General features: G+C 41.3%; 1 protein-coding gene across 1 annotated transcript in view; it reads right to left on the minus strand.

The window, feature by feature from the left end:
• Positions 1-26,648, minus strand: part of sphkap (SPHK1 interactor, AKAP domain containing) — a 59,884-nt gene that overhangs the window by 31,148 nt on the left and 2,088 nt on the right. The window lies entirely within an intron of this gene.

Here is a 26,648-nt window from a genome sequence, read left to right on the forward strand (position 1 = left end):
AAGTGAAGAAAGTGGTGGATATGAAAGATCTGAGACAGCAGGTGTCCTGATGAGATGCAAAGGAGTGACAAGTTCCAGAAAAACCCAGCATTAAGAGTTTCAGTAAGGTTCTGGGCCACTGGGTGCCGTCATAAATGCTTAAATCTACCTTGACACCAATTCTGCAAGTCTTTCGAACTGGAAGGAAGGAACACCACACTTCCAAAGGATTCCCTCATCCAGTTTTTTTTTTCTTTTTTTTCTGGCTTCCTCACAGCTCTCATGTGTGTTGAAACATAATGACTTTTACTAGTCAGCAAACCACACTGTTACCATTCATGCTCTTTAGGTGGGTAGCACCATCATCCCGGAAGAAAACATCGAGATAGAAATGTTTCATCGTAGGGTAAAGGTGATCACTCACAACTATTTTGCATTGATTTGCAAGTGATCCTGATCTCTGAAGGGGCAAACCCAGCAAAATGCTCCCTTAGAGTAGATCTCATCACCGTAAGGTCAAGGGTTGGTCCTTTAATTTGACACTATACCATGTGTTTGTCTGCGTGTTAGAGCAAGAGAGGAGGAGAAAAGACGATTCTGTTGTAGATTTGTATGGTGACTAAAGAGTTGGGCTCCTTCACTCTGCTCAAAGGAGCATTTTTACCAAAGGGAATGCTTTTGTGCTCAAAGAAAATACATCTTATGCTGTTATCAGCATCCCGCAATTAGTCTGCGTCTCTACCCTTTGCTTTCATTCAGCTCTAACAATATCAAAGCCTAATTTCTGTAGTAGCAGTCTTGGCCATGCAGCATACAGAAAATAAGAAAAAACCCACATGATAAAGTATTCAGTGTTTCAAATGAAGTTTTCCCATCCATACTTTTCTGCATTCAAAATTAATGAAGACATATAGATAGTGCCTATAAACTTGTCTTGCTCAGCCAGCTTCCATCCAAAGCTTCTTCCACATTCTGATATAAATAGCAACAGTCCTGCATTAGCCAGCACTTCTCACCAACTGTTAATGCCCTCCCTGGTTATGTACGGTACCAGCTAATTTCATGCTTCTCTTCTGTTGAAAAGCAGTTTGTCCTCCCTGAATCTTTTCAAATAAACAAACAATTCTGCAAAGAGACAGGCAAAGCAAAACACATAAGGGAAACCCATGCAGCTCACAGGTCAACAGAATAACTGCAAATAATGTAAATTTAAAAAAACAAACAAATCCCATCATCAGTCGGGCTTTAGAGTTTCATTATTCTGTGTGTAGTAAAACAAAGCATGCAGAATATTTTCATGCATTTCCAGTGCAGCTCTGTGTTATCAAGTATGGAGGATAGTGTCGAAGAGTATCTTGGTTTTCAGCAGAACAGAAACTCCCACGTCATCTAAGACTTTGCTGTTGGGCGGTGTGCATGAGTGACCTTAAAAGGTGACCCACATAGAATATCACTACACTACTCCCCGCCATCACCTGCACTTTCTAAATATAGATTTAATATCAGATTTAAGAAGAAAGAAGCATTCTGGTGTCACAGCAAAGCATGCGATTTTTATGAAATGCTGCGTTTACTGTCATGTAGATTAGAACTTTTCTGTCTGCCGTCTTTGATGGCAGGTTTTAAGCCTCAGCTTAGAGTGTCTAATATTGTGTTCTCAATAGGTGTAGTAGAACCATAGAACACCTCGGAATTGTGCATGACACCTAAAATAATTTAAAAAGAGTTAGATCATTTAGAAACTATAAGTTTGGCAAACAACGCGTTAGATTCAATAGTTCTGTTTTAGTAAATGAACTGGTTCTTAGATGAGCTTTTTTCATACTCTAAGCACTTAAAGTGCTTTATGCAACATGTATCATTCACCCATTCATACTCCGATCAATGCACTGGAGGGCTACTTGGGTATCACTTGCCCAAGGATACTTATGCATCCAAACTGGAGACTGGAGCAGGCAGGGATCAACCCTCCAACCTCCTGATTAGCAGATGACCTGTACTACTTCCCTAGCTACAACCACCACTACTTGCCCATCTCACCCAGAATAAGTTCAATGCAGCGACTTTGACTACGAATGTGAAAATAAGCCTCCACAATAATAAAAAGACCAGTCAGCACTGCAATTCAACGACACCACACACTGCAGCCACTAAAATCATCATACTGTTGAATCCAGACTCGCTAACACACATGCAAGCAAACACGCGCACACACTCTCTCCTCGTGAAGACTTCTTCCTTCTCAGGACTTCCTTTAATATCCAAAAACTTTCTCCATCCCTTCAATGCACCAGTGGGCCTTGTGTGCTGCGATGTGAAGGGTCGGAACTTTTCTTCAGAGCTCTCTTTTCTCATTCTGCGCACACCATCTTTGATCATATTTTGTTAGAACTACTGACTGCAACATAAATAGCTTTGTGAAGAGCTTGCCTAAACATGTGCACCATTTGTACAATTCAATCACACCGCTCCTTGTGATCCCGGACTTTTTGCTCCATCTTAAAGAGTAACCACTGTGAGAAAGTATGAACACTTATCTCTAGAAGTGGTTGGACAGCACATCATACACACTGGCTCATCTGAGCTTACCCAGGCCTTTTGCTTGAGATTTTCTTCATCTCTCTAAAACTAACACAACAGTAGTAGGTGATCAAAGGGCAGTAAATCGTTCTATAGTCAAGGGTGTAATTCTGAGATTTGTTGAACCCTGTTTAGAAGTATAAACCTTGTTTTGGCAGAGGCAGCAGCATCTAACAGTTACACAACTGAATTTAAGACAGTTGCAACGAAACTGAAAACATCGAATCTTCACAAATGCTTTTGTTATCTTTTCCATTGTTTAAGCACTGCTTCCAGCCAAGAGTGATGCCATAAATCCCCTATAGCTGCAGAAAAAGCTAACATTGTTATCTTTTTACAAAAAAAAAAAAAAACAGCTGAACATGAGAGGGTTTTGGACCAATTTTGTGTTCTCCATTCTTTAAGCACCGGTTTGAGCACCGTTTAAGCACCGGCACCGTTTCAAAAGTACCGGTTTGGCACCGGCATCGGATAAAACCTAAACGATACCCATCCCTAATAATTATTATTAAATTTAACACCAAATAGATCAGTGCTGTTAGTTTGGCCTTAATTGGGAGAGACTGTGATGGCTGCAGTTACAGCCACACATATTGGGTAATATCTATCAAACATCTCAGTGCTACTTACACATAACACTACACTTAGATTTATCTTTCTTTAAATATAGTATTTAATTTACAGAGTAAGAAAGGGTTGGTTTCGGTTTAGATTTAATTTACTTATACAATCATATTATACTGTATTCTAAAATAAGTACGGACATTTTAGTTTACACAGTTGGGCGTATGATTTAATCTTTCTTTGTTTTCGGAGTTACCTCAGTGGCAGCTGCTCCAGGTCCTTTGGTTGATGAGCTAAGAAGTGGGAAAAAGGGCGGAGCAAGCCTATATGGAGACCTGCTAATTGGGTCATACCACAACTCTGGATCATGGGGGGAATGTAATTTGTTATGTTAGTTTCAGTCCGGTTTTTGTGTGTTCTACCCCTTTTTTTACGACTTTGTGGACTAATCAGCTACTATTTAAATTTCCCCTTTAGATACATCAGTTTGTTAGAGTTAGTAGTAGTAGTATTGTTTTGTGCTAGCTTTTAACTAGAGTTTGGTTGCTTTGACCTCCTTTATGGGCCCAAGGTTGAGATTTTTTTGTATAATTTAACCAAGTTTGTATTTGGGTGAAATAAAAAACCTTTTTTTGGACTGTAACCTGTGCCTGACCTTCTTTTATTGCTTGGACTATCACAAAAAAACTTAAATTACATAACTTCTACTGGAATCATATTTCATAGAGTTTATTGTAATATTTAAAATTAGTTAACTTAGTTGTCCTAGCTTGTCCAGTTGTGTTTGCTGTCAGGTGATCGAACCTGAAGTCAGAGTTGGGGCAGTTGTCTTGTTAGCATAGCTAGCAGGATCGAGGAATGTCGAAACTAGCAGATGTAGCGTTAACCAGTGACTGTAAAACCATATTTTAAATAGTTATTGGGATTAATATATCAGAACCAGCCAGCTTAGCATTGTCACTGAAATCAACCTGTTGTCATTTTATAGCATACCAGTAAAGGAGAGATTTGTAGCTAACTGTAGCAATACCTTTTTCCAGTTAACTGATGAACACTAGCTGTGTCCCAATTCTGAGGCCACATTTGAAGGCCGATTACGTCACAGCCAGGCGACGAAGGCTGTCCCACTTCAAAGGCTGCTCCAAATGCAGCCGACAAATGCATCCTTCATTTCCCCAAATGTGAAGGATGGGTCAGGTGTATTTTACATGGAAGCAATACCTGCAGCAAACAGGGGTGAGTCTAAAGGGGGGCAGGGGATGTGCTAGACCACATTAATTTCAAAAGCCAACAAGAATGTACATGGGCCATCAAACTATTAGCCACTAACCTGAGGGTTGTGAATTATTATTAATATTAACATTAATGTCTACGCCAAAAACCTGTCTCCTATTAAATCACAAAGCCTCCCATAAAGACAGAGTAAAGATACATTTTTTATGCCTTATTTAGATTATATGTATATCTTATCTAATCTGATTTGACCTTTTACTGTACTTGAGATTATTGATATATTTTTGCATTTGAGAAAGTGTTTTCTTTAAAGGTAATTTCAGGTAATTTCAATATACACACAAAGGGTTTAGGTTTATTCTGACAGATGTGAAGTTAAACTTTAAAACATTGCGAAAATTAGAACCAGTTCATTCTTCATTCATTAATAAGACAAAAGTATTTCCTATCTGAATATTTAAACAATTGATGGAATAATCAATAGCTTACTCAGTTACTAAAATAATCAATAGCTGCAGCCCTAGTGTAAATTATTGGACCAATCCAGTATTGTGTGTGTATTTTGTTTTAACATAGTCTAGGCCTAAAAATGATACACAAACCTGATTCTCTGTACTGGAAATATTACATTGCCCCTGTAAAATTAAATGGAAATATCATTGAATTGTGAAAGGTTTGGTGATGAATGTTTGGAGAGGTTGTGTGGTTTTCTCTGTCATGCTGCATTTAATGTAGCTTATGGAAGGGAAAGTCGTGTTCACAAGTTCTGCATTTTATATTTGGGTTTGAAACCATTTTTTCATTCGTTATATGAAAGTAAATTTCACATGGCTTCATTAAATGTCCAAAAGTTATTGTACCAAAATCCCCAGCTGATTTTGAAGATGTGGGAACTTTTTCTAGATTGGATTGACTGTATATGGAATGACCCTGCACTAAAAAGCTGGTAATTTTCTTTCTTCTTTGTTTGTAATAGAAAGTCAAAGTATCTTGACAGCACTATTTGGTATTCACACATTTAACATTCAGCCTCAGCATGCAGGGTACTGATGGTTTTGAAGATTTCAGCATTGAATTTTTCCAGCAAGGATCGCTGGGGTTCAAAACTGGCTTGAAACAGTTTTAAACAGTCGCATAGCAACAGCGAGTCAGTTTTAGCGTTTTCCAGAGGAGCCAGCAGAAATATGACAAACAACACGTAACAGCACACAACACAAACTGTTGCACCTGAAGCTTCACAGATGTTGACTACCCAACACCAACAGGAAAGATGTCTTTGCGCTGTTAATGTTTTCCCTTTTTCTTTACACCACTTCCTCTTTCTCATTCCCCTTCTGACTCTCCACCCTTCATCATCTTCTCCATCATCCTCCACACCTCTTAATCCAAAGGCTTTTCAGGGGGGTGAACTAATCCATTGCACACTTTCTTAAAATAACAGACGGAAGAACAACTAAAGTGGAGATGAAAGTGCAGGCTGCTCTCATCTACAGAGGGCAGACATCTGACAAAGGCCCAAAGTAAAAACCAAATTAGATAAGAATCAGCTGGAGTACATGCCCTCTGTCAAAAGCCTGCCACAGCAGGGGTATTTTTAATTTAGTGACAGAAATATCTCACGTGAGAGGAGAAGATGCGATGATGAATCTGAGCAGTTGTGATGTTAAAAAGGTATTTTTAGAACATCAGGAGTGCGAAGAATTCAACCGTGAACTTGTGAGGGGGGTGCCTGTGGGTTCACGGTGAACGTTCAGTCAGTAAATACGTAAACAAGCCTTATCAGAATAGAAATGAGCTTGGAAGTGGCATTGAATTCTACCCACAGTTCGTGCGTGGACTTTTTGTACCTCTGCTTTGAAGTCTGGATCACAGATTATTGCAGAACATGCAAGAAAAAAAAACAGCAGTCATGCTTTCTATGTCAAGCAAAATTGGGCAGGACTGGCCGCTAATCCTCAGTTAATAAACACTGAAACAGAACCTGTTAAAATCCAAATAACAGCACCTTCTTCAAATTAAATATCTGTACTTTTTTCAGTAAAACTAAATTAACTGCTCCATTTCATCTTAAAACTGAGCCGCTATATGCTCATACAATCAAATCAATAAATCCCTTTTTTCACTTTTATTATTATTCCACATGAACAGCGGGGTTTTGCTGATGGACAGTGATGTCAGGGATTGATGATGGTCAAAGTTAATGGCTGTAGCTGGCCAATTGAAGCAAATTTGATCCCACTTCCCCAGTGATGCATTAAGTTATCTTCATATTCAGATTCATAATAAGGGATATATAGTTTCATTTTGCACCTTCCACATAAAACCGACATATAACCATGTATGTGTGGAGCAACTACAGTGATGCATCATTACTATCATCAAATGGGAGAAAAAACAGGAAGACATTAATGACCGCTGAACTGACTGATGTGACCACCTTTGTGCGTCTCCTTGACATTTATCCCCACCGGTAAAGTATGTTGGTGAAAAATGTACCTTTGTGTAAGGAGGGACAGTGAAGTTAGTATATTTGTATGCCTTTATGATTTATGCTTCATGGGGAAATCTACACAGTAGTAACTACACTAATGCCAGCACAAGCATAAATACAGGCAACGACGTCGGCCACTTACATGAGTTTTGTCGTAGGGTCTACAAAGATTGTCCTCAGAAGTCTGAATCGGGAGTATATTAAAAAAATATAAGTGCTGTAAATGTCATGACTTAATAACGTTATTGCTGTTCACCTGATACCTGGTCACTTACGATCACTTACCATGTTGACTAAGGCTACATTCACACTGCAGGCGAAAGCGCATCAAATCCGACTTTTTTGACCCTATGCGACTCATATCCGATCATGGTATGACAGTGTGAACAGCATAAATCTGATATTTTCAAATCCAACCTGGGTCACTTTCGTATGTGGTACTGAATCCGATACATATCTGATGTTTTAGAAAGCGACTGCTGTTCGAATGGTCATGTCGCATTAAATCTGTCTTTTAAGTCACTGACACAAGACAGACGCCAATTAACAGTGCCAGAGAAGACAAACGAGAAAGCATGGTGGCGGAAACTGGAGACGGAGCGAGTCAACCCAAAAGAAAAGAAATAGAAAAAACTTATAAAAGACTTGCATAAGATTTGGCTTACTTCATATAGTGAATCATATACGGCTTATATGATTTACTCATGAAAGTAGCCACTTTCTCATTACTTTCATATATTGTTTTAGGAAGTATCCAAAACATACAAGTTTCATTTATATAATCTTTCAAGGGATCTTATATCTGCTTTCACTCCTGTATGCTTTTCATACAAGTTTCACACAAGACAGATAAAAACTTTATTAGAAACTGAGGTTTTGGACTTTATTAAAGGGCAGGGATAGCTCAGTAGGTAGAGTGGTCGCCCCATGCTCAGAAAGTCGGGGGTTCGAATCCACTGAATGGCTACCCTGAGCTATCCCTAAGCAAGATACTGTTCCCTGCTACTTAGTGGCTGCCTGCTGCTTCGCTGAGTGAATGGGGCACATGCAGAGAGAGTGATTTCCCCATGGGGATGAATAAAGTATACATTATTATTAGCATATGGGGAGAAATTGATAGACTGCTGCAACAACACCTAGTAGTTGCTCTGCAGCTGCCATTTTTACTTCCATAAACAGAGCTTGTAAACAGAGCACGTAAACAGAGCGCGTTATGTGTAACGTCTTCTTTTGAGGGGCGTGAACCGTTCATACTAGAGCGAGTTTGCTGTCACATTTTATTTGTAGTGTGAACAACCTAGTGTGGATATTTCGCTTTCACCAAGCTGTGTTTTGTTGAGCCACACATCATACATTACACTGACTGGATGTTGCTACCATAATGGTAGGCTCCTCTGCTTCCTGGCGGCAATGTTATCAATCATCAGCAATGCCACAGGGGGCCTATAGGACGATTGGGCTACGGAGCAAATCGCCCAATCCTAATGAGCGGTCACCTTCACTGCCCTTATGTTTCTTTTAGCAGGATCTCATCCTTATTGTTTTTCTCTGGTCTGTTTTCCTGTCCATCTTTCTGTGAATGTCCGTCTGGGCATGGGTCCAACCTTTCTGCTAATCAACTCGCACACTTGACACTCATCTATCTATTTGGAGTGTTTAAATCCCACCTCAACTCATCAATCCCTCTATGTGCTACTAACACTACAGCTTCTAGTTTCCATGTATTAGCTTCTGCATCCCCACTACCTTCTACATTTCTAAGGTCCCACACTCCCAGGGCTCATATCCTACTGCAGATTCATGAGAGAAAAAAACTACTTTAATTTTCAGCATCTTTTGGATTTAAAGTTCATTCTTTTTTTCTTTTTTTCGACAGGGTTACTTGATACATATTCAGGTATTGTGGCTTTCTTTAGCTAAATAAAGAGGCACAGGGCAAAATCTGTTGACGAGTGAGCTTCCTTCCCTGCCCTGATCATCTACTCACTAAAGGAAAATCATTAGAGTGCTTTTTGAATGAAACAATCAAATTACAGCTGAAACAATGAATCAATTTGTCGAAAAAATTGACAGAAAATAACGGGCTAAGCAGTTGTTAGCTCCTCCTACCAGAGAATTGTCTGCTTTCCTGTTGGCTGAACAAAGCATCTGTAGACATCACCTTAAACAGGAGGGAGACAAACTATTTTTCAACATTTAATAGATCAAATGATACACTTTCATAAAATTCAACTGTTAGACTAATCAATAACGCTTATTTGGTTTCCTAGAACTGTTCTCCATTGATAAGATATTTATACTAACTTGTCTATGACCAAGCAGTATCGGCAGCAATACTGGAATAGAGAATTAAGTCTTTAAATAGCATGATGACGGTGATGGTGTGGGTGATGACAGTGGTATCCATGCAGGGCTTCAGTTCCCTGACAGGTCATGACCACAAAAGGAGAAAAGCTGCTCAGTTTTTCCCTTTCAGCAAATCAACATGAAGTTTTGACCCAGGGGTGATTTCTTTAGGTTCCCTCCTGCATCAAGGTTGTGCTTAGACCAGGAAACTGAACATGGGCTCTTTCTTGCTAAGTGGGCTAGGTCAGTCAGCCGTACAGCACTCCATCCCCATCACAGCCACTCACAGCTGCTGAATACATCTGGACGTGTCTTTGAGTAAGTTCTTCCTTTAAAACACAAACATGCTGGAAGACAGAACAAGAAACAGAATTCACTGACAATCAGTTCTTGGAAGCAATTGAAGATAATGACCTTGCTAATAGAAGTAATCGCAGTACCCACTCACTTCAGCTACTCCATATTTAATTACGTTCAACCTTTCCATCCATCTTTCTTTCCACCTGTGTTCTCATCACAAAATGAAATTATGATTATGGAACCTGATTATAATAATCGCATGAAAAGGTCAACGATGGGGAGGGTCGCTGCATCTGCTTTTCAGTGTCAACGGTGAGTGGTCATTTCAACGTACATGCAGTATCATTCAAAATACGTTAAACAAATAATGAAATACAATAAAAAATATTTTTAGTACACTTTTATGGACTGAAAATAAATGTTCAATTAGTGTCACATGGGCTGCACACTAAAACACTTTGACGGTGAAAATGTTATCGGTCATGTTAATGGCTTGACAAAGAAATTGAGAGGCTGTAATATTTTAGTGAACCATATTATGTATGCAGATGATGGTGTGGTCTCCAGCAGCTCCTTCACATGTATGTTCTACTTATGTGTAGCATGAGGTCAGATATGCCTGTAACAGCGCTGTAATATTTTGTAGAACCAAGAAGGACAAACATCAAAGCTTTTCAGAGTTGAAACTGTCAGATAATAATCTTACTGTCTGTAATAAGGTCAGTAGACAGAGATTACTCAGTGGAAGTAAAATGTTAAATGTATAAATTTTTTTGGAGGCCAAACACGTTTGAGAACGAGATCTTAATGGACGGAAATTTGCTTCATTTCTATGAACTATGAGCCTGGAAAAAATAAAGACTGATTGTTTGAAATGTTTATTATTTGCTGGTCAATTCCAACATTCAAGCCATTCACCAAGTTTCAAACTATTCTGCATTAAACTCATGGATGGTATTGTGCCTCAGGGCTCTTTGGATCACTGATAATAATAATAATAATTAGTTTCCCAGGTGAGCCCAATTAAAGCAAAACTACTTAAGAAGCTTGCCACAGGTTTCAAGCAATATGGAAAAGAAAGATTACTTCTCTGCTGCATAAAAGTGTCAAATAGTGCAATGGCTTGCTATGAAAACAGATATTTCACAAAAACTTAAGCGTGATCATCATACTGTGAAGAAATTTGTGGCTGATTCAGAGCACAGACAGGTTTGTGCAGATAAAGGCATAATGAGGTTTCTGCCAGACAAATTCATTGGATTAAGAGAGCAGCTGCTAAAATGCCATTAAAAAGCAGCAAACAGGTATTTGAAGCTGCTAGTGCCTCTGGAGTCCCACGAACCTCAAAGGGTAGGAACCTCAAAAGGCTTGCATTCGTGTATAAAGCTGCCATTCGGCTACCTCTAACCAATACTTACAAGAAGAAACAGTTGCAGTGGGCCCAGGAATACATGAAGATTAATTTTCAAACAGCCTTGTTTACTGGTGAGTGGATGGTCCCCATGTCCCAACAAGGCTGCGACGTCAGTAAGGAGGTGGTGGAGTCATGTTTTGGGCCAGAATCATGAGAGCTGGTAGACCCCAGTGGTGTCAAGTGAGTGCCACAGTCACGTCATCGATCTTAATTATAGAACTGAGACCACACATTTTGGGACTTTCATTATAAACTTAAAATTCAGTCAAGATATTGTATGCATGTATTTTAAAGCTCTTACTTACTACATATAGAGGAATGTGGCAAAAGAATTGGAAGTCGATGTCGATGCTGAACAGTTTCAGGGAAAACCTGTGGAAATGGTGCACTAAAGGTTGTATGAGGAATTAATGAAGGGTGGGGAGACATGAAAGATGCCAGGGGAGGCTGTGTGCTGCACAGGGCTGCACTGTACTACAGTAAGTGCAGGTGGAGGTGACAGATTGTGGTTCCGGTCTACTGCTGGGAGGATGCCGGCAGGTTTGGGCTAGCTGCAGCTTTGTTTGAGCCAAGTCAGTGACAGGCCAGCTGGTGAATAATATAGTAAGTTGTATTTAATGCATAATAATCTAAATTGCATACATTAAGATTAAGATGATGGAATATCAGCAGTTTTTAAATGTAGTCCAATCTACGCGTGACAAATCCCAAAGCAGCAAAAAATTAAAAACAAAATCATTGAAAATATAAGAGACAAATTGAACCAAAGACTCAATTTATATTTCCTCCTCCTCTCTCTCCCTATTTCCCCATCTGCTTCTCTGTCCACGATCTTGCTGCCACCTCCTACTCTGAATGTAAACCTCTCTCTGTCCATCACTTTGGTCTCTCTTGGCAGTTGATTAGCGTCTGTCCACCCTAATCTTCTTCACGGAGCAGAGAAGTGGCTTTTTAACATTTCTAACATTCACACGCAAGCAATCAGTTCACACCACTGGTAGGCATGTGGTGTGCAGTTTGAGCATAAAGTCAGTATTTAGAAAATCACTGTGCTGATTGTGATTACCATGTTGTAAAGCGGCGACCAATAATTTTCACCATCTAGTTTTTGTCAGCAAACTTTTTTTCTGACAAAAACAAGACGATAACTAACAAGTTTTTCTCGGATGCTCCGTGTTCCTCACGAAAAAGGGACAAAATGACAAAAAGCGTGAGAGGACACATTTGGCATTTCATGTTAAAGAAAATTAAGACGCTCTGTAAACTGTGTGGAGCAACTCTCGCTGGTAAAAACACTGAATCAACTTTAGATTTAGTCCAATAACTATGATAATTAGTTGCCTAAACTAAAACTAGTTAAAACTAAAACTAAAAGATCCTCTAATTCTTAATTAACAAAATGATGTTTTAATGAAAAGACTAAAACTATCACACCATAGTTTAGTGCCTTCCTGGTCACCAGGAAACCCCCCTGGTGGTGCCTCTCTGTGAATAAGCTAGCAGCTGTAACTATATTGTATAGTTACAGTACACTCTCTTGCCGAGTTTATAGGAAGTCTATGCATGTGGCAGTGAGCCATGATATAAGCTGTACCTTTTTCATGAACACTGACAGCTCAAGCATGTAACTGTTCAGTTTCTAAGTGTTCGCTGGTTCCTCAAAAACAAACAGTTGTTTGATGATGAATGAAACACCCAAATACAGTATGAGATATTGCATTGTAACAAGAGTACAAGAAAAGTAAAAAAGTGCTTTGGTTTGGGATTTTCCACCTAAATGTTCCAAACTAACTAAACAACTACAGCGTGAAAAACATTGATCTAAATCAACACCAGTGAAAAAAACAAAGAAATGTGATTTTTTTAAATGAATTTTTAATATGTCATTTAACAAGCGTGCAGCGGTCACAGAGGGATGCCGATCTGTTTAGTCAACGTTGCTGTTAGGCATGTGCGTCAGCAGCCACGAAGAAACCCTGCCAACACCAAAGCAGACCTCAGCTAACATTTACAATTACCACCGAGAACAAATGGACTACCAGATGCTTTGACTCAACAATTCAATTACTATTTCTTACTGGTAACAGAGTCATTAAAGGTCAAGACAGTGCCATAATTATGGGAGAGTTTAGTAAAAGGAGCCAAAAAAAGATATCTTTCAAAGGTTAACTATGCTGTCTGTGTCATTTGTCATGTTTAATAAGGCCAGTAAAAGAAGGCAGGGTTTGTTTAATTAAGGGACTGTAAATCATCAGCTGCTAAACATGATAAAAATGTGGCACCGATGGAGATCATTACTGTCCAGTACTGGAGTGCTGGATCATTAGGACGTACTTAACAGAGGTTTAAAAAACCAAAACACCAAATTGTTGTTATGTGTAAAGTCAGGATACTGCATTGCGTAAATGAAGCTTCCCAAAAAATCTTGTCTAAAGATGTGCTAGGAGTCGATTGATGCCATACTTCCAGTGCCATACAGATACTAGCACTGAAAATGTACGTTTGATTGATGCTGATGCCTTCACCGTGGTTGTTAACGGTTCAGTTTCTCTACACTGAAAGATTTAATGCAGCTTCAAGTGGCACAAAACAAAAAGATTTGTCGTGTGTGAGAAAGGGGTCTGGATTCAGATATAATTATCAGATGCATTTATGTCTGAGGATTTAAAGGTCCGGTCTCAAATAATAAGAGGTAATGACTTGCACACATCTTCCACATGCTGATCCTCACATATTCTTAAGCATGTAACACAAGACGCACACACAGCCACAACTCTGACATTTGGTCAACCATGCATATGCTATGAAATTACCTCCCACAGATCAATATCTTGGACTGTCTGAAGTCCATTCAACTACCTGTGGACTGAGAAAAAAGGACACCACACGCCTCTGTGAGACATCAGTGGAATCAGTGATTTATAATTCATTGCCACCTATTAAATCTGTGATCAATTAAGGGCACAGTGAACGGAGCTGGCTGTAATGACTGCCGGTGCCTTTCATACAGAATAAGGTGCCCACAACTGGCCACGAGTTAATTATGACTGATCTGAAAAAGGCATTAGTTGTAAAGATTTCCGAAGCTTAATAATTGATGAAGAAACACTGTGAATGGCACGGGGGTGTGCGTAAACAGTCAGATCAATGCTCGCTCCTCGACGGGCTAAGTTTAGACTCCCGTTACACTCGGAGCCACGAGAGCGGTTTATCAATATCATTTATTAAAATCGGTGACAGGCTGGACTCCCGGCTGCAGAGAAAAGGGGGCTTTTTGGATGCTCACGAAGCGTGAAATCACCTGGTGAGTGTGGGGATAACACAGGCGAATAAACCCTGAGTGGGAATATTAATCTTAGGAAAGCATCTGTCCTTAGAGAGGAAGAGTGCGGGCAAGCTGCTGCTGACTCATTCTCTCTTTCTCACCCTCTCATCAATGCTTCATCAAACATCCAGCGTCTTTCCTTTGGTTGTTGGTTTTTTTTCCTCTTCATTTTTTCCCCATCTGATACGACCCAGTAATGTGCTTTCATGTTTCAGTAAACATTTGCTGGGTACACAATATTCTTTATCCACAGAAGTGGAACTTTGGTTTAAACCCTAGAGGTCTTTTTCTTTCCCCCATTATGAAAACATAGCCTTTGCTTTGTTTGGGAGTGATATTTTGGAAATGAAAGTAGTCATTAGTTAACATTACAAAAAAAGAGAGAGATGAACTCTTTCAGCCTCGCAACACTAAAAGACACGGAGGTCAAGATGTGTCAAGTGTTGTGGCTAAAAACTCTGCTTTAAGCAAGGGAGAAAATAACCAGGATTAAAACATGAGAAGCTTTATATCTTCTTAAAAAAACAAAGTTGGAGTGGAAATATATCTTAAATAAAACCCTGTTTTCAATCATGTTATAGCAGTTTTTTCCTATGTAGAGAAAGTTCATACAGGTCCATACACTAGAGATGTACTAATTCGAGAAGCCTGCCTTGGATGCGACGTCAGTTAAATCCAAGATCAGAGTGCTCTGTACGATTATGGGGATTAATGATGATGCTTTGACATTGTCAGGTGGCCAGAACTAAGCACCACATGATCAATAATTTATGAAGATAATAGACAGCAGCTGTAATATGTTTCCACTGAGCAGCTCACCCTAACAAGGACAAGCAGAGGTGAATGGACGCATGAATGGATCTCACCCTAACATCAACTGACAAGTTAATTCATTTGTCATATGTTTAGGCCATTTTCCATTTTAATCAAAATGTATTCACATTGCAATTGACCATAATCCATACAATAATTATGCATAATTTATTTATTAAAAGTAATTATAACAAATACAGTGTTTGTAAAGATGGTCAGTGTTACGGCTCTATCAGGGCCTGTTGTGATTTTGTCTTTCTAGCTTTGGGTGACAGGCGTCTGTGAAGCTGACTCTGCTCACCCGAGGCCAGAGAGAGAAGGGCTCCAGGGCCAGAGAGGCTCTGTGTTGGAGCTTGTGAGGAGGGTGTTGATCATTTAACTATTCGTGACTTGCTCTTCCTGTTTAAAAGAGCAGCGTCTAGCTTTTGTTGTGTTTCTTTCTTTTGATAGGAAAAGCAGCTAGACCACCTAGTTTAACTTAAAAAATACAGTGTAATTTCCAGGTTGCCTTACTGTCTTTTCCTTTTTCAACCTGGACACTTTTTTGTTACTGCACCACATCCCCTGGACGTCTTGTAACAGCAAGCGCTAATGCTTGGACTATCTTTTTTTTTTATTGTTTAATAGTTTTAATAATTTATCCAGTTACCACAAGGGTCACACGGCCAAATGTACCTCCAAGGTTGGGACAAGCAGAAGGACTGGGACCACTGTGAAGCGAAAGGTTGTTCACCCTCATGTCACAACTTTCCTCCAGCGGCTTACTGAATTTGAGTGGAGAACTTCAAATTAGGTAACTGTTTTTGCCATTTTTAGTGAATTTCATGTATAATTTAAGTGACCAATGTGCTGTTACCCATGTCTCCACAGATGATCCATGGCCCATGCTTTCTGGACATTTACACAAGACGAGCAACAATGAAGACAAGCCCTCTTGCCATCTTGCAAGATGCTGTCTCTGTCCAATAGGTTTTTTGAGTGCAATAGTTTTGATTTTTTTTCCTTCTTTTACCCATTTGTTAAAAATTATTTCAGCTACTTACACTTTAATTGTCACATGTATTGGCTCACCCTACAAATCAATGAACTCAGTCCACAAAGCAAGATCAGGGTTCAGTGCAGGTCACTCAAGTTCCTTCACACCACACACGCTCATCCATGTCCTTGTGGACCCTGTTTTGTGCATTGATTTGGTGGTGAGCCAGTATTTTGGTGTGTATATAAAGTGTATATAAAGGCAGAAGTGTGGGGCTTGATATTATATTCATTACAATTCAGTTTTTTTGCATGGTGCCAACAAAATGAATGCCAAGGCACTTCACATTGTAGGTTTAAGACCCTACAAAATATAACTAAGAAAACCCAACACTTGAGCATATGTTGTCTGCCATGATATGGATATGACATAATATCGTTATTGTTTGTACAACCATCTGAGCAAATAATGGATTACATGGTTTAGTAAAAACAAGTGCTTCCTCAATGAAAATATGTTTTCAGTTCTTTTCAGTTTTTGATTTTGGAAATGTGTATTTCAGCAGGGAAAAATCTGAATTGAAATAAAGTGGTGTAAAGCACATGAATTATATTTTGTGTGTGTGTGTTTTTTTGGAACCCTCCAGTCTCTTACAGTATGTTACTGTTAACTGAAATTACGGTAAATTACGACCTGTTAAACAGTAAATGACCGCCTGTTGGGACACTGTATCCTCTAGCAGAGATGAATATTTTTGGTACTGATGATGCGTGATAACGGTAAGTTACTGGTTAATATATTGCAGTGTATTACCTTGCAGCGGGCTTACAGTGACATACCGTGAATAAACGGTAGTATACCAATTTCTTAATCACAGTATGATGTTACTTTGTTGACGTAATTTACGACACAACGACAGATACCGTAAAAAAGGCTACTGTGCGTTACCATAATTTGTCCAAGAGTATTATACCACACCAGCAAAAAACGGTATCATCCTGCAGAACGGTAAGCTACCGTAACACGGCGTCACGGTATGACGCTGGCAACAGTGACACCAGTATGTTACCGTAAAGTGGCGATGAAAAGTCTAACAGTGTGCGTGTTTACTGAAAAAACACTAACTGACAGACTGATAACTTTCTATCTCAGCAGTGTGTGTGTGTGTTTGTGTGTTCAGCTGATAGAAAAGACTGTAAACACTGAATGAAAATCTCACTACACACAGTTGTTTAGACAGGGCAGCCCTCCTCCACCTCTCCTCTGCTCTCCTCGCTTCACTCATCTCCCCCATTGGAGGCGGCTGAGTGCTCTTAATCAGCAATCATTTGAAAGGTCATGAACAAGATGCCTGCAGGAGAGGCTGCTGGCTGCAAGCTGAATTTTGTCTCAGTCAAATGGTGCAAAGAGCTGGCTCTTCCTGATTTGTAGTTTAAATAAATTAGACTGAGATCCCCTGCACTGGACGTTTCAGTTTCTTCCCTGAGACTCTTCTCATAAGCGCTTTTTAAGCTTTTACAAAGAAACAACATTACATGAAACTAATTGTGGTTGTCTGCTAGTTTTTCAAATTAGTTGTGATTTTGGTATTTAACTCCTTGCAAGGAGTCTGTGGGTGTTGTGAAAGGTGCCCACAAATAAAATATATTTTTATTATTATAATAATTCTCTCATCACAGGTCTGCTCCTCTACAATGTTAGGAAAAAAGATCCCCTGGTTTCAGTGTTCAGTTTTTCACGCTGTTTCACCATCACTATTAACAACAATACCATAGAGAACTATTATATTATAAAACTGATTTTGTTGCTCTGACAAGGTAAAATTTGAAAAAAAAGCTTTTTCTTACACATATTTCATCAGCTGTAATTGTAATCAGCTGCCCCAATACTCTGAATCTTTAAATTTTGTTGTTTTCTATACATTTTCTACATGATTACAGGTGTGTAAAATCAAGCACCCAGCCCTGCAGTCTTCATTCCTTGTGATAGAATGGATCGTTCTAAAGAGCTCACTAAATTCGAGTGTAGTACTGTAAAAGGCTGCTGCTGCTGCAAGTTTATCATATTTAATATTTTAAATATTTCTTTCCCCCTGCATATTCCACCATCGGCTGTAAGCAGTATTACTGCAAAGTGGACAAGTTTAGGAACCCCTGCATCTCAGCCATGAAGTGGAAGACTACATGAAGTCATAGAGCAGGGTCGCCGAGTGCTGAGGCGTTCAGACGTCCTCTGGCATTAACATCAGCACAAAAACGGTGCACCAGATGCTTCGGGGTATGGGTTTCTGTGGCCCAGCAGCTTGTGTAGGTGTAATGTGTAACTGGACTCGCAATTTTTTTCTACAGAGTTTCGTTTATATAGGCCTTTAAAGAATGGTTAAGAAAAGGAAACGGTAAAAAAGGATACGTCTTTCTCCTTCAATCTGGCAAAAACATTTTTAAAAATGTAAGTGGAAACAACACAACAACTGTTTTGGGTTTTTTTTACCACTACTTGGAGAAATTACTTCCTGAGGCCTCCACTAGCTAATTGGGATTCATGAGAAGAGTCACTGACAAATGCAAACAAAAACATATAAGAAAGTAATTTAAAATCAAAACTAGACTAGTCGTTAATCCATGTTTTCAGCGTTTCTGCTGAGTTGAACTGTAGCTTGATCTTTAAGTAAGTTTCATAAGAGTGGTAGGAATGATTTCAGATAGCACTGAAATTAGTTCTTTCTCACTCTAAAAACCTGGAACATTCTCAGTCTTTGCTGACATGGCACTTTCACAAAGATTTCGTCCCGTCAAAGGGCCCTTCTGATTGTTTGTATCGTGTTGTGAGATCCAGTCTGTGTACAGGGAGTCACTGGGACAGATGGCAGAAGCCAGATTTACTCAAGCATCCTACAACCGTTATGCTGTCTCCAGGACAGATAAAACAGTGTCCATCTGATCACTACAACCACAGAACATCTGCTCAAAGATCCTGGTCTGTGTTTTTGTCTACAACGTACTTTATATACATGTTTATGCGCTGTGGCTGTGTCTGCTTTTCAGTATTTGTGTCATACGAGCAGCTATAAGCATATTATTGCATATGTTCCTCTCTATACGCAGTGAGCTCACTGCCTTATTATTTACCCTTAGGGGCTAAATAAAAATTTTACATAGGCTCGTCATATATATGTGTGTGTGTGTGTATGTATATATATATATATATATATATATATATATATATATATATATATATATATATATATATATATATATATATATATATATATATATATATATATATATATATGTGCGTATCAGCCACAATTGTGCAACAAACAAATCTGTGTGCCCTTAATGACCTTCAATCTCACTTCTTATTATTCCTGCTCCTCCATGTGGCAAGCCAGGCCTAGCCTGCAGCTCAGCAGACACTCCTTTATATGCTGCATTGGAATGGGTTTGTCTACTATACCCGACAGTATACAAATACCACTGATCACGATTCATGACTTTCACTCTCTCCACGGTAAACACAGTATAATGGACCAGAATGCGTGGCTGTTTCTTAGGTTTATTATATTGTAGCGCTCTTATACTTACTGCACTTAACTCGGTATTTTGTCATGATCATGACTTTTTTTTCTAAAAACAAGAAAATTTACAAGCAGTTAGTATAAACCTTTATGCTCCCTTTTGCATAATTAATTTCAATATTGATATCAGGGATGTAAAACTGATCCTACATTGTGGGCCAAATACAGGCCTTTGATCTCCAGGTGGCCACATCAGTTCCAGTCAGTTTCATTTGTAATCTATCAAATCACAACAACCTTCACCTCAAGGGGTAACCAGTCAAAGTCCCCTTTATGTCAGTGTAAAGAAGTTTAACCACACATTTGAACCCTGAGATATCGTAATGTAAGAAAAAGAAGTGCAATTTCAATCACACGTCGAAGTTTTTCTACACGATAAAAAAAGTACTGCTTTATTAAAATTCTAAACTTTCATAAAACTTTAAAACATTCCCTTTTTTAAAGGCATATAGTTAGGCCTGGATTAGGTGACCTGAATCCTCCCTTAGTTTTGCTGCAATGGGCCTAGACTGCTGCGGGGCTTCCCATGATGCAATGAGTGTTTCTTCTTCACTCACTTTGTGTTTAAACACCACTCTGCATTTAATCATACTTGTTATTAATCTCTGTCTCTCTTCCACAGCATGTCTTTTGTCCTGACTTCCTGCCCTCACCCCCAACCAGTCACAGCAGAACCGTCCTCCCTGAGCCTGGTTCTCCCAGAGGTTTCTTCCTGTTAAAGTCCTTGTTTATAGGGGGTCATCTGATTGTTGGAGTTTTCTTTGTATTATTGTAGGATGTTTACCGTACAATATAAAGTACCTTGAGGCAACTCTTGTTGTGATTTGGTGCTACATAACTGGGCATGAACTGGAAGGGAAAAAAAGTATAAAGTGCAGAAAATGTTATTGTAGCTCGTTGCCCAGACTGTCTTGTAATTATAAAACAAAGTTTATTTTTCTTACTGAAAAACTTTCTCTGCTTTATATTTCTAAGGTAGGTAGAGTAAAAACAGGAACTTTTCTGTCATTTGGTTTTCTATTAGTAATGAATAGTACTTTGATGTAGTATGAATGTAGCAAATGCTATAACACTTAAGACAACATCATTAAAAAGCCAAAATCTATGCCATTCTTCACCCAAGCCATGCAGTCGGGCAGGATTGGACTCTTTACCCAGCTGATTCCGGCTACAAGGCCTTATCTTTGACACTCCTGATCTACATACATTCTTGAAAAGAATCAGCCTGTGATAGTAGTGAAACGGAAGACTACTATCGGAAACGGAAAATAACACTTTAATAGGAACGTTATCACATTGCATCTGGACAGAAGTTGAGCGAAGTTCATCTTATCTGCAGGTGAACTTCGCTGCAGCTCTGGGTTCAGAGCTGCTGCTCTGAACCCGTTCGAATGAACGGACCGGCTGTGTTCAGTTTAGCAGAGGATGGTGACATGGTGAAATGGTGACAGCAAGTGTAAAACCATCACCTCATTCTTCTTCTTCTTCAAGCCCTCTCGTGAAAAGGTTGTCAACCCTTTTTTTTTGTTTGTTTGCTCAGCATGACATCACAGCTTCTCTACAGACATACAAATCATGGTGAGGGAGTTTAATCTGTTGCTCCAGTTTCCAAACAGTTTCCTTGACCTTGGTGGCAAACTGAGAGGCGTGATGTTGGAACAACACTCATAACTGAGCCTTTCACACCTCCCACCATTGGCTTGAAAAGTCAAAGTCGCTCTTTGTGTCCTTCTGCAGAAAAATCAATGTTTTCTTTTTCCGTTACAGAAAACATTTTGCACTAGAGGGTAGACATGAGCGCAGCATGACTGTCCTTCTGTCGGTCTGTTAAACTAAGAGAAACACAGCCTGTATGGCAGTCTTGCAGTGATCCTGAGATTGGACACGAACCAAGCTATGATGAGACTTCTTGACCTTTGTTAAATCATCAACAAAAAGAAGGACAATCTATATGGATAGGAAATTGGATACGAAGGACATGGAAGCTAAAATCCATAGAGAAGGAGCCCAGGGAGGGCAGCACAGAAGCCACAGACCATTATCCATTAGCATTGTTTCGCTTAATGGTGAGCTCATTCATGCGCAGAGAGAAACTGAGAGAGGGTGAGAAAAGAGGGGGGAAAAAAATACAAAGGAAAATCATTGCTGATTTACACCTGCTGTTAAAGTCCCATCTTCTCTCTGATTAGTCTACTTCAGACATGGCCCCCTGAGCACAGATTACATGTTTACAGCACCACACACCTGCACACCACGCAAGAAATGCAGCCCCGCTCGCCACGCTTGCAGGAGAAAGCTCTTGATTTGACACTATTTTATGTTTACAACAAAGTAAAGCAGGCTCGCTGGTAGCAATTTTCCCAAACAATTTGGACAGCTCCTAGAATGTGGAGCTGGAGTGCCGTGTAATATAGGATCCCAGCTGAGCTCGAGCGGCTCCCTGTTCAGCTAGATCGCTATGAAAGCGCACAAAGGCTGCGAACCCAGCAGATGACCCAAGATGACAAGATGCATCTTGCATCAAATACATGTATCTAATAGCTGTTTAGGCTTTTACAGGTTAGACATTTTGGCATTTGTCAGCAAATTTAAAATGATATTTGAGCTGCTTTAAGAATGGTGCTCTATAATTGAGCCTGGGGGCTGCTGTCCGACTATCTTGAACACAAAAAATTTAGTGTCACTGTGGGTGCATTATGGGAAATAAATAACACTGGATGGTGCCCACTCACCTGAATGAAAAACCACATGGCGCATGAGCCAAAACAGTTTAGTTTTCCAACCAGCCTTCAGGTCTATTTTCTGCGGCCCCCAACGTATGCCCACAAAGACTAGTGATGACAAATGAATCCCATTCATGCACCTGTATGTATCCCACACATTCAAGTTGTTCTTTTCCCAAAGTGTAGTTTGACCTGCAATTATCTTCTGCTCTACTTCAGCGTGTCCCAGTTGATTGAGCCAGAATAATCGGAGGCAGGTGCTTCTGATGCCCTTTACCATTTGTCTTCTCTGCCCTACAGTACACATTCATGCAGCCCAATATTATCATCCTTATTCATCTATTCTTATTTATAGACACATTAAACTCTAGATGGCTATGTCATTCCAGGGAAATCTGTTCCATGCACATTGTCCTTTTGTTTGGTGTTAAGTTACCACCAAAAAACCCCACATCCCTCTGATATTACATGAAACAAACCCCCTCTCTTAGCACCATCTGTCCCATTTATTTTTCTGTCTGACGAGGGACTGGTGGCACCTGTTATGCAAGTCGCACTGGTGAGACGCCGCTGCTGTTGCCGTTGATGAGGTGTATCTCAGAGTACCGTGCTCTCTCAGCAGCTTGGTGTCCATTAGTTTTTTTTTTTTTGTTTGTTTTTGGGTTTTTTTTGGCCTGTCCCGTTTGGCTCTTTTGCCATCAGAATTGTTGTCTAAAGGCAAAGAAAGATGCCCAACGGATTTACTTTACCAAACTGACCATCCCAGCCTTGCCGTAATGGTCCATTTGATTCACCTTTTATTGTTTATTTTATTTTCACTTAATGAATACGGGACAGACTTGACTGGGGGAAAGAAGGGGAGAAAGAGAGAGGGAAAGAGAAACAGCTGAGAAGAGGGACGGGGGAGAAGGGCAAAAAACAAAAACCAACAGAACGGGCAGAGAAAAAAAATGCATATATCAATCACCTGGATCACCTGCTGAGAAAGAAAAAAGAAAGCAAGCAGAAGAGAACAAGAGTAATAGAATAAACAACATCACAATGATATATGGGAATATGACAGTAAATACTAAATATTAAACATTATTGTGCAGCACGTAAGATCAACAGAACACAGTGTGCTTTGAGGTAGGAGCCATAAAGGGTGTAGTTTGTGGGTGTGATCACCCGTGTGTACACCTGTGAGCATGGACGCGCTTGTTTTTTTTTTTTTTAAAAGGTTCCTTCATGTAATGATCTGCTAGAGGGTGTGGGGGGGCCACAGCCCCGTCCTCCAGGGCGTGAAGCAGGTATGGAGGAGATCAAAACTCCAGACATCCAGAGGCCCCCAGAACACAAGAGACCAAGGAAGACCAACAGAGGGGCAGCCGCGCCACTGTCCCGGAAAGAGCTGAGGAGAGTCCCAGATGAGGGCTCACTCAGCAGCCGCGGAGCAGAAGCCAGGGGGAGTTGCAGTGACGCGCCCGTGAGCTCCGCCGGCAGCCAGCTGTGCCTGAGTGACCGAGCCCCAGGCCGAGAGGCCGGGGGCACCCCACCTCCGAAGTGGCCCGAGCGAGCCCCAGGCTCCAGGCCCCGATAAGCGGCCACCAAGGAGTGAGCCGGTGTGTACCTGGACGCCCATCTCCGGACACAAAGAACCACCAACGCACCGACACCTGAGGGGGTCCGCCACTGGCAGGGGAAGTGGTGGTAGGGGGAGATAGGCCTCCAAACCTTGGAGGGCCTGAGATGTCCCCAGAGAGGTGGCGCCTGACACCCAACCTGACATATAGACACAGACATACAGGCACACACAGATACAAACATCCATTCCCACCCTCATGCTCTCATATGCACTTACTCCACACTCAACCAACGTGGAGACAGACATAAAGAGACGTTGTACACACGATCACACTCCCCAAGCGTACTCTACAAACCGGGTCTAGGTGCCCCCGCCCCTGGAGGGGGGAACTGCACCCAGACCCAGGTGGTGTTTCCCTTTTCCCTGCGGTGGGGGGAGGCAGACCGCCCCGACTTCGCAGCAGTAGGAAGGCTCCACACTCCAGACCGCAGTCGGACGGCCAACTCCTCCTCCTAGTCCTAGCCCCCCTGCTCCAGCAGGTCGCAGAGAACGGGGGTGAGAGAAGACTCCGAACCTCCCTCCACCCGCTCATTGTAATGTTGATGCATGTGTGTTCTAAGGTGCATTTAAAACCCAGGAGGGCTTGGAGCTACCTGCCAGAGAGCAGCAGGTAAGCGCATGGTCCCTCCTGCTAGCCCTCAATGTCTACGTGTATTTAAAATTGAGAGGTGGGCAACGATGTCAGGGGTGAGGTGTACACCCTGATGGTACTTTGGACTCCGTGTATCGTGCCCACCCCCAAGATCCTATATGTATGTGTAATGAGAGTGTGAGTAATGTGAATGTCTAAGTTGTGGGATAAAATTGAGGCAGAGGCAGCCAGAAGGGGACGGGGGGGGGGGGGGGGGGGGGGGGGGGTAGCCTCCTCTGCACCCTGGTGACATACCCCTACTCCAAGGCCCTGCATGTGTGGGTGGTTGTGGTGGAGCGGGAAGAGGGAGGCAGCTGGAGATGGGGAGGGAAGGAAGGGAGGGGCAAGTGACCCCTCCCTGGGGCCAGCTCCCCCGCTGACCCCAGTAGGCACCCCCATACTCCGTGACCCGCCAGGGAAAGGGGGCCCAGGCCCATCCAGACCGGGCCCAGTGCAGCAGCGCCGCCCGGCCCCACAGAGCCCGGGACAGTCCACCCAACCCCACCACAGAGAAAACTGCACCCACCCCACCATCCACTCATCTTCCAGACTACATAAGACAATAAACACCCAGGCTGAGATCTTCCTCCACCTCTCCTGTATCTCCCCCTCCTGCAGAGGGAGCTCCTGAGGAGAGGAAAGCCCCTGCAAGATGTGACAATCTCCCCCACCAGTTGAAGAGCCCCCCAGGTGGCTCGACGCACCGGCGGCACCCTGCTCCAGGGCTGGGCCCCCATGCACCCACCCACCCACAACCCCGGCAACACACCAACCAGGACCCAAGCCCCCGAGGCCCGGTCCGGGTCCCAGCCCAGAGACGGAGCGCCCCCAGAACCTCACGCCCATCCCGGACCCACCCAGGGGCAGCCAGGCTACCAGGTCAGTAACCCACGTCCGTCAGCACAGACCCTCCCCTAGCCCCGCTGCACGCAGCCGCGAGGAAACAGTCACCGGAGAGCCAACAGAGCCCCTAACCGGACATGACCGCTACCCCGGGTTGAGCCCCCCAAGGAAGATGCCTCCGGGGAACCCCCCGACGCCCTAAGCCTGTCCCTACCCCCACACCAATCACAACAGTGAAGGCGGGACCAAACTATGACCCCCCACCCCCACTAGGTGATGGAGCTGATCAAAGGAGCCCAGAGCAATTGATCTGATGTGGTGGCAGAGGCTGTATCAAGACTAATGTAATCTAATAGATAATTTCTATATTGGTTAGAATTAAGATTATTTTTATTTTTCCAGTTCATGAGGACTGTTTTCTTGGCTATGCATAGGGCAGTGAAAACCATATGGGCGATATTCTTTTCTGAAGTGACATTATCTAAGCTGCCCAACAAACACACTAAGGGGGAAGTTGGAATGTTACATTTCAGACACTTCGATAAGTCTTCACATATCTCGCGCCAAAACTTCTGAACTGGTGGACAGAACCAAAGAGCGTGGATATAATTGTCCGGTGAATTGGTTTGGCAGTGTGAGCAGTTGTTGGTAGACGTAAAGCCCATCTTGAACATCCGATGACCTGTATAGTGCACTCTATGTAATATTTTGTATTGAATTAATTGAAGACTGGGATTTCTAATTAGATGAAAGGTTTTTAAGCAAATCTGAGACCAGAAGTTTAGGTCTAAGTTAACTGATAAATCCGCTTCCCATTTTGCAATAGGAAGTGATATTGATTCATCTGTTTTAGAAAGCATTCTGTATATTTTGGATAGTAATTTGGGGGGTTTAAGAGTAAGAAATTGAACCACACTTGGTGGTGTTTGTAGTTCAACTTGACCCGGTTTAAATTTCTTTTTTACTATGGATTTAATTTGTTGATATTCTAAAAATCTTTTCTTGTTGATCCCATATTGTGTAACTAGTCCGTCAAATGAAATAAATTCTGTTCCTTCTAGTATATGTTCTAAATATTTGATTCCTTTATCACTCCAATCTGAAAAGTTTATCATATTATTGTTTTGTAATATGTCAGGGTTGTTCCAGATAGGTGTACGTTTGCATGGGATTAATTGGTGTCCATTAGTGCTTTATGACCAGCGATGTGCCTCGGCCCTCCCAGTGCA

Source organism: Rhamphochromis sp. 'chilingali', assembly GCF_963969265.1.
Source record: "Rhamphochromis sp. 'chilingali' genome assembly, chromosome: 8".
Lineage (NCBI taxonomy): Eukaryota > Metazoa > Chordata > Actinopteri > Cichliformes > Cichlidae > Rhamphochromis > Rhamphochromis sp. 'chilingali'.